Source organism: Corapipo altera, unplaced genomic scaffold, assembly GCF_003945725.1.
Source record: "Corapipo altera isolate COAL_440 unplaced genomic scaffold, ASM394572v1 51, whole genome shotgun sequence".
Lineage (NCBI taxonomy): Eukaryota > Metazoa > Chordata > Aves > Passeriformes > Pipridae > Corapipo > Corapipo altera.
This window is the reverse complement of record NW_020884892.1, coordinates 1,739,903-1,747,241: the sequence shown is the minus strand read 5'-3', so window position 1 is coordinate 1,747,241 and position 7,339 is coordinate 1,739,903. Positions and strand designations below refer to the sequence as shown.

At 41.6% G+C, this 7,339-nt stretch overlaps 1 long non-coding RNA gene across 1 annotated transcript; it reads left to right on the top strand.

The window, feature by feature from the left end:
* The first annotated feature begins 381 nt into the window (after positions 1–381).
* Positions 382–6,966, top strand: LOC113948166. Its single transcript, XR_003528027.1, has 3 exons — positions 382–460; positions 6,491–6,617; positions 6,816–6,966. It is a non-coding gene; the product is annotated as an uncharacterized LOC113948166 (long non-coding RNA).
* The last annotated feature ends 373 nt before the right edge of the window (positions 6,967–7,339 follow it).

The window sequence follows — 7,339 nt, the reverse complement described above, 5'->3', positions numbered from 1 at the left end:
GCAAGACCTTTAGTTTTTTTATTTTGGGATATGAGCATCTAGTGAACGGTTGATACTTCAACATGTGGAATGAAAAAACAGGGCTGCTAGACATCATCTGGCACCTACTGGAAAACAGTTGGTTCTGAATGAACCATTTACAAAAGAGGGTCAAACACTGAAGGTGGATCTGAACTTTCTCGTGAACCAACTGGCAGCATAAGAAGGCCTTTGGGAATAAAGGGACACTGCCCTTTTTGCTCTGTGTCAGTCTTCACAGATTTGATCCTCTGAGACTTACAGTATTATTGCCAATGAGGAGGTACCACTTTTGCTCTGTCAAAGGTGAACAGGTTGCACAGTGAATTGTTGGGTCACTGCCAGAGACACACTCCAGCAAGGCAAAGTTCCCCCTGTGGAACAACAGTCTCTGTAATAGCTCCAAAAGAAAACTTCATGTGCTCAGGAAAAACAAGTCCTGGTATGTTACACCAACTGCTGACATTTCACTTCACAAACTGTCAAGCAAAGATCCTTTATAAGATGAGCTTCCTATCAGAGTAGAATTAAAACCATGCTATGGATAGCTAGAATTATAAATTAAAGAAAGTCAGACTAGATAGACACTGTGTTTTCTGCATTAGAAAAAGGTAATTAAGTTGGAGTAGCTGATCATTGCAGATCCCTTCCAACTGGAACTATTCTGTTTTATCCCTGATGACAATGAGGACTGAAGATGACAGCTCAAAAATAGGTGTAACAGGATGCAATCTATGATAGGATGATGGCTAGAGATTGGGAGAGTTTGTCTGAACTCAGTCTACGTAGGACTGCAGCACTTTCTAGTAGGGTGGCTTTTCCTACAAAAGCAACTGGAAAATTTAAATATACAAATGTGTAGGGGGAGAGGGACATGGAATGCTTCACAGGGACATGGAGTTGGAGCAGGTTGATGAAAAGCCAGTTTAGAAAGAAAGAGCCCTGAAAGTAATTTCATTTGGATTTGATTTTGGCGACCATCTACTGAGCAGGAAAAACTATGTAAATGCAAATTAACATCAAACCCATACTTAGAGGAATTAAACCCTAGGCTTCAACAAGTGCTTGAATGGAACTTACTAAAAGATGCTAAAACTTACTTTGTAAAATGAATGATAATGAATTCAGTGTCCAGGGAAACCTTTAAGTTATCTATTAACTACATGGCTGTGGCAGACTTAGGAACTAATTCTGCTGTGTGGAAGCAGAAGAAAAGCAGAGCAGGAAAATCAGAGCAGCTGGAGAAGACAAATAAATTGCAAGAACAGAGACAGTGGTAGCCTAAAAATATGACAGAGGATGGAAAAAAAAAAAGTAAATAATTTGAACAATTATTCCAGAAGGAAAAGGGTTGTCAGATTGACCACATCAAAACCCAAAAGGAAACCTAAGTATCCATGGTTATTAACCTCAGGCCTCTTACATTCAGACACTGCAGAAAGGTCTCACTCCTGTGAATGAAAAATGGGACCCAGAAAAAGGTAAACAACTTTCAGGAGTCAGAACAGACTCTGATACACAGGAGACCTAAGGTGATGGGAAGGAGGGTTCCTTTTTCATGGAATATAGAGTGATAGTCCAGGTAGCCTGGTCCTAAACAGTCAAGGCCAGTCTGAAAACAAGTAGGCACAATGATATACTCATCTCCTTCAGTGTTACCAGCAGGGTAGTAACACAATGTATGGGAGAGGCAGCTGAATTGCTTAAAAGTAGCACAGTTCCCTATTTCCTGGATCCCTCATTGTTTTTCAAACACTTCATCAGTGGAGCTTTCACTGCCAGTTCCTTCACAGGAGATCAAAAACTAGGCAGCCATGAGGTAAAGTAGGAGCAATGGAGATGTGAAAAGCAAGCACAGGAAGGCAGGACACCACAGTTCTCTACCATTCTCATTACACCAGGAAAGTTAAATACAAAATGAGACCAGTGTTGTAAGTGTTATTACAATTCACAGAAAGGCATGGACCTCTTTTCCCAGGGGGGTGGGTGATGCCCTAAAGACATTCCTAAGAGTCCTTGCTTAGCCTTAAAATAGCCTCAACTTTATGTTGAGTCCATTGTCCCATTCCACTCCATCTATCCACCTGTACCCTCACAGCTCTGCAGGAAACTCTTTGGCATAACTATATGTTTAGTCATTTTTAACAAGATTTCTGTGCCTGGAGGGCTGTCTCTCTTGGTAAGTCTATTAAGAGACACTACCTCTACTTCACCTTACAGACCTTGCTTTACATAAATCCTTAGGCCCACAGAATGCAACAGTAATACTAATTCATCCCTCTCTCTTTACATAAAATATTTTTCAACCTTAGAGAGGAGTTTCCATAGCAGAACCATAATATAAATTAATAACCTCATTATAAAGGTCATTCTCAGAATCATAGAATCATTTAGGTTGGAAAAGACCTTTAAGATCATTGAGTCCCAGTGTTAACCGAGATCTGTCAAGTCCACCATTAAACCATGTCCCTAATGTCTTTACAGATGAACACAGCTCATTCCTAGCTATGAAGTAGGACTGTTACTCTCTGTTCTGGCACTAGACATTTCTGGGTTTTGTAAATGTTGCTTCATATTTGGTTTCTGGATGGGAAGCAAAACCATCCTCCATGGAATCAGGCCCCTGAAGTTGAGTTTGAATAAGCCTTTGACAGTGGTTTTAGCTCTGAGTACTTTTAATATGAACACTTCAATATAATCTCTTTCTGTTGTTACCTGGCTGAGCTTCAAGAGTGGGGCAGCCACTTAGCAAATGAGATATTTCTAAAGAGAAAGAGAGAGGGAACAAGAAATCATTTATCAGAGACAGCTCTGCATTGCCTTGGCAATTAAAAAACTAATGACCCCATAGCTGGAGCCAAAATACTTTATTGTCTTCTCCTATTATAAATCAGCCAAGCCGAATTCAGTCCAACTAATTATTATGCCAACAACCTACAGCAGAGAGTGCCTTATGAAATTACTGGCCATGGAAGGTAATCAGTCACTCTTTGGAGCCTCACACTGGAGCTCGGAAATGGACTTTGCAAAGCTTCCTTTCAACCATGTCAGATTTTGAACGCGTAGATCTAGTCTTGGTCAAAGTCTGGTGTCATCATGGAAGGGTTATGAAGTAGGAGGTTCAACAGGGAATGTGAGCTGCAAAATTATGTTAAGAATGCAGACAGTAACAAGCTGCCTCCATTCAATCCTAAACGTCCACTGGTCAGATTATGCGACCAATACATATGTTCTTGAACAAGCAGCAGTCACAAGTATTGAGGCCATGTTGCTGAGAACACAGCTGTGCTGGGCAGGGCACGTCTCCAGGATGAAGGACCACCGCCCCCCTAAGATCCTGCTTTATGGTGAACTTGCCACTGGCTGCCGCAAGAGAGGAGCCCCAAAGAAAAGATACAAGGACTCCCTGAAACAACATCTCAGCCTTGGCCATATTGATCACCATAACTGGTCTACTCTGGCCTCCAATCGGGACACCTGGAGACAAGCCATCTATAACGCAGCTGATGCTTTTGAGAAAGCACACAGGATGACCCTTGAGGAGAAAAGACAACGCAGAAAGAATTGTGCCTTGCAGAATATACCATCTAAAGAGTCTTTCTGTTGTGCCTTTTGCATCCAGACGTGCCTATCTCGTATTGGCCTTTTCAGCCACCAACGTGCTTGCAACAAATGTGGGTAGAGTCCTTCCCAATTCTTTGTTTGCGAAGCCTGGCCATGATGATGTAACTATTGGTATTACTTGACCAATTTATTCTCAGCCACCTGTTTAGCCATTCTGCAGTGCTGCTGCCATTTTCCATTCAGTGATATGTGCCAGCTGAAACTACCCTCCACAATCTTGCATCATTGTAAGGTAAAGCATACACAGGTATTCTTCCCAAGAATGCCAAGGCAGTAGAAGGATTAAAAAGAGACCTTCAGACCCAAGGACCACTTCTTAATGATGCTGCATGCCCTGGGCCCCCAGGGGAAAAAGGGCAATGCCCTTTTTGTATATTCTCTCTCTCCTCCCCCATCCTCTCTGGCCCGAGGAGGCCTTGTACATGCCTGCAAGCATGTTGTCTCTCTGCATACCAGGGAAAGAGAGAGCTTGCTCACAACTTCTCCCTGCAACTTTCTCTGAAATGTAGAAGGAAGGGGGAAAAAGTTCTAACCCATTTGAGAAGGTATTTTACAGTCTTCCTAACTGAAATCGAGTTCTAGCTTTCCATCACAAATTCTCTTGAAATTGTACCTATCCCTACAATCAGCCAAAAAGATGTTTGAAAGGTTCATTCCCTTTTGAGAAAGCCCAGCTACTTCTGCGTCAGCCTTTCTGATATGGAATTGCCCACAGAGTTTCTTTGCCATGGATATCAGACACTGACCCTATAGGAATGGCATTCGAATAAAAATGCTTATTCCAGTCTCACTTTACACTCCAGCCCTTCTTATAGAATGAATTTTTCCATTAAAATCTTTTGCAATCCCATTCAACAGACATATGTCTATCTATCAAAATAAGAATCTTCTTATCTTTCTAAAAATTTACCTCCTAATCCCACAAAATTTGCCAAACCAGATTTTAGCATTTTCCCCCAGGGTCCTAACTTTTCAGTATTTTTTTTAAAATCACATTTATAGAAGCCAATTGTGGCAGCGTTGTCAAAATATCTGCAAGAGGCAAAAGGATATATATAGTAAAAAAGGAAACCTTTCCTTCTCACACCATCCCTTCAATCCATTCTTGTGAGATCTCTTTGCTATCAGAGGGCACTCTCTAGGGGAACTCCCTTTGAGGAAATGGACTTCAGTGGGTTCAGAAAAGTGAAGATGAGTGGAAAACAAATATTGTAGTGACCTACACAGCCATGCAAATGTGCCAGTCAGGAGCTTAACAAGCTGCTGTAAAAGTCCCTCAATGACTGTTCTGGCCACAATGTCCAGAGCTCCAATTTCAGGAAAAAAAGCCAACCATGTCTCACTCCTACCCTTGAGCTCAACTTCAGTTGAGGGATGAGGGTGAGAGGCAGCAATTGCTGCTTCCTCCACCCCACGACCTCCAGGACTGACCCTACTGTGTCCTCTTACTCCGCTTGAATTTGTAGGCAATTCCCTATACACACTCTCGCCCTCCATTTGAGGTTTCAGAGTGACCCAGAGAGAGAAATAAGCTGCACATTAATTAAATCCACATCTGCTACAGCAAATATTGCTGCTGCTAGCACTGCAAAGAGATGATATAAAAGGACCCCAGGCCATTACAGAGACATTGACTTGATTTCTTTCCAGTGCTGCTGACTCAGAGCTGTCTCCCCTGCCCTTGATCTCTCTCTGTCTTTGGCTTGTCCCCTTGACCCCATCACTCCAGGGTTTCTGACTGGTTCATTTTCAGCCTAATTCTCTCCTCTCTGTTCAATGCCTGTCATATTCATGCCTGTCTCCCAAGTAGAGCAGGAACATAGCCTTCATCCCCCATCTCTGAATGTATGAGCCCTTCTTCCTGCATTCAAACTTTGATGGCAGAGTCTGTTTTGCATATTTAATGGCCTCAACGCCCTGTATCATTGGGTGAGATACATTAGTACAAACAAACAGGGCCATGACACTTTCCTGGGACCATTCCCTGAAGGCAGGGTGAGTTGAGAGAAAGGGAGGAGGAGTTGTGTGGATACAAGCAATTCCTTGCCATTTAAACTCTGGGCTGGAGATCGATGCCTACCCTGTTTTATTTAGCAATGGAGCAGCACTCTGGCAGTCTAATTTCTTCTGTTGCCATCGACAACCACCTTGATGTGTCCATTTACTGGTGGATGGGTCTTATTTGTCTGTCATGACAAAGTGTCCTCTTTTCCTTCAGTGATTTCACTGAGCCCTCATTATGTTGTTTTGTCTCGTAACTACTGTGTCTTCTTGAACACATGTCATATCCCTCCAGGACCTGTCCTCATTTCACCCCTTTGACATGTTTGGGCTTTCATCTGGTGACAAGCAATCACTCAGCGTTCATTTCTGTCTCCCAAACCTGGCAGTTCCCAAAAGCTGAACTGACCTCTGACCAGTTTTCCTGTCACATCTCCATGTGGCCATCCAGAAGCTGAATCTAACAAGAGGTGCCCTTTTCATTCATGTCTGGCATATTCATTTACAACAATGTGTGGCAAGATCAGAGAAATCAAATACGACTTTCAGTAGGATTTTCAAACAAGATTGCGTAAAAAATAAACAAAAAAAATCACCACTGTTTTCTCCAACCTTCTGTCATCATCGGTTGACATCTCCATCTAAGATGTGTCTGCAGCTCCGACAGGAACTGGGTACAACAGTTGTTGATTAGGATCAAGGGCAGTTCTACGCATGAAATACACATTGGGAGAGGAATGGCCTTTTTCTGACTTAAGAATATCTGTTAATTGATTATCCTTTTTCTTCCTCTGTGCATTCAAAGTATCTAAGGCATATCTAAATTCTCTGATTTCTTCTTTTGCAGCACTAGCAATATGGACCATCCACCTCAAGCATTTGGCCACCTGTTCTCCATCAATGCAGCTACTGCAGTCTTTGCTTTTTTCTGAGGTCTTCCTTCTCAGCTCATTAGGTTTGGAATAATCATTTAGGTAAGAAACATCTCTCCTGTCCAAACCTTAATATTTGTCATCCAAACTCTTTAATGAATTTTAATGTCTTCCTTTTGCCTGCATCACCTTTTTATCTTCTTCCACAAACTTTTGCTCCCACAGAATTGAGCCTGCCTTTCTTTCTTCACTGTTCTTTCCTGAATCATTCTAATCATATCTCACTCTGTTTTCCCACAGGGAACTTCCTGGCAGTGTATACCCATCTATCTTCCTCATCAAAAACACAAGACATTTCAGGAAAACACATTTGATAAACATTGTTATATTGTAAACTGAACCTGATTCAATTGAAAATCAAATCCAGACACACAGTAGACTTGACGACTTTGTGTCAGAGGAAGCCCCTGTTTTATTTTAAAATAAATACATGTTCATGTTTCTAAATAAACAGCCTGAAACTCACAGTATTTTGACCTTCAGAGAGGTGTCTCTTCTGCATTAGCAACATACTTACATAGAAGCATTTTCTAGGCTCCTAAAAATGAAAACACAGGCTTTTATTTTTCCTGTATCGCTACTTATATCTCTCAAACTGCACACCCTAACTTTTGATGTTTTGTGCCTATTGGTTCTCATTACATGTTATACTGGCAATTCATATGACACTACAAGGATTGTTTGTGAAGATATGGAGTGACTGAGATAAAGTTACTCTATTATTTGCATTGAACTATTTAACAATGGTCAATGTATTAAGGGAC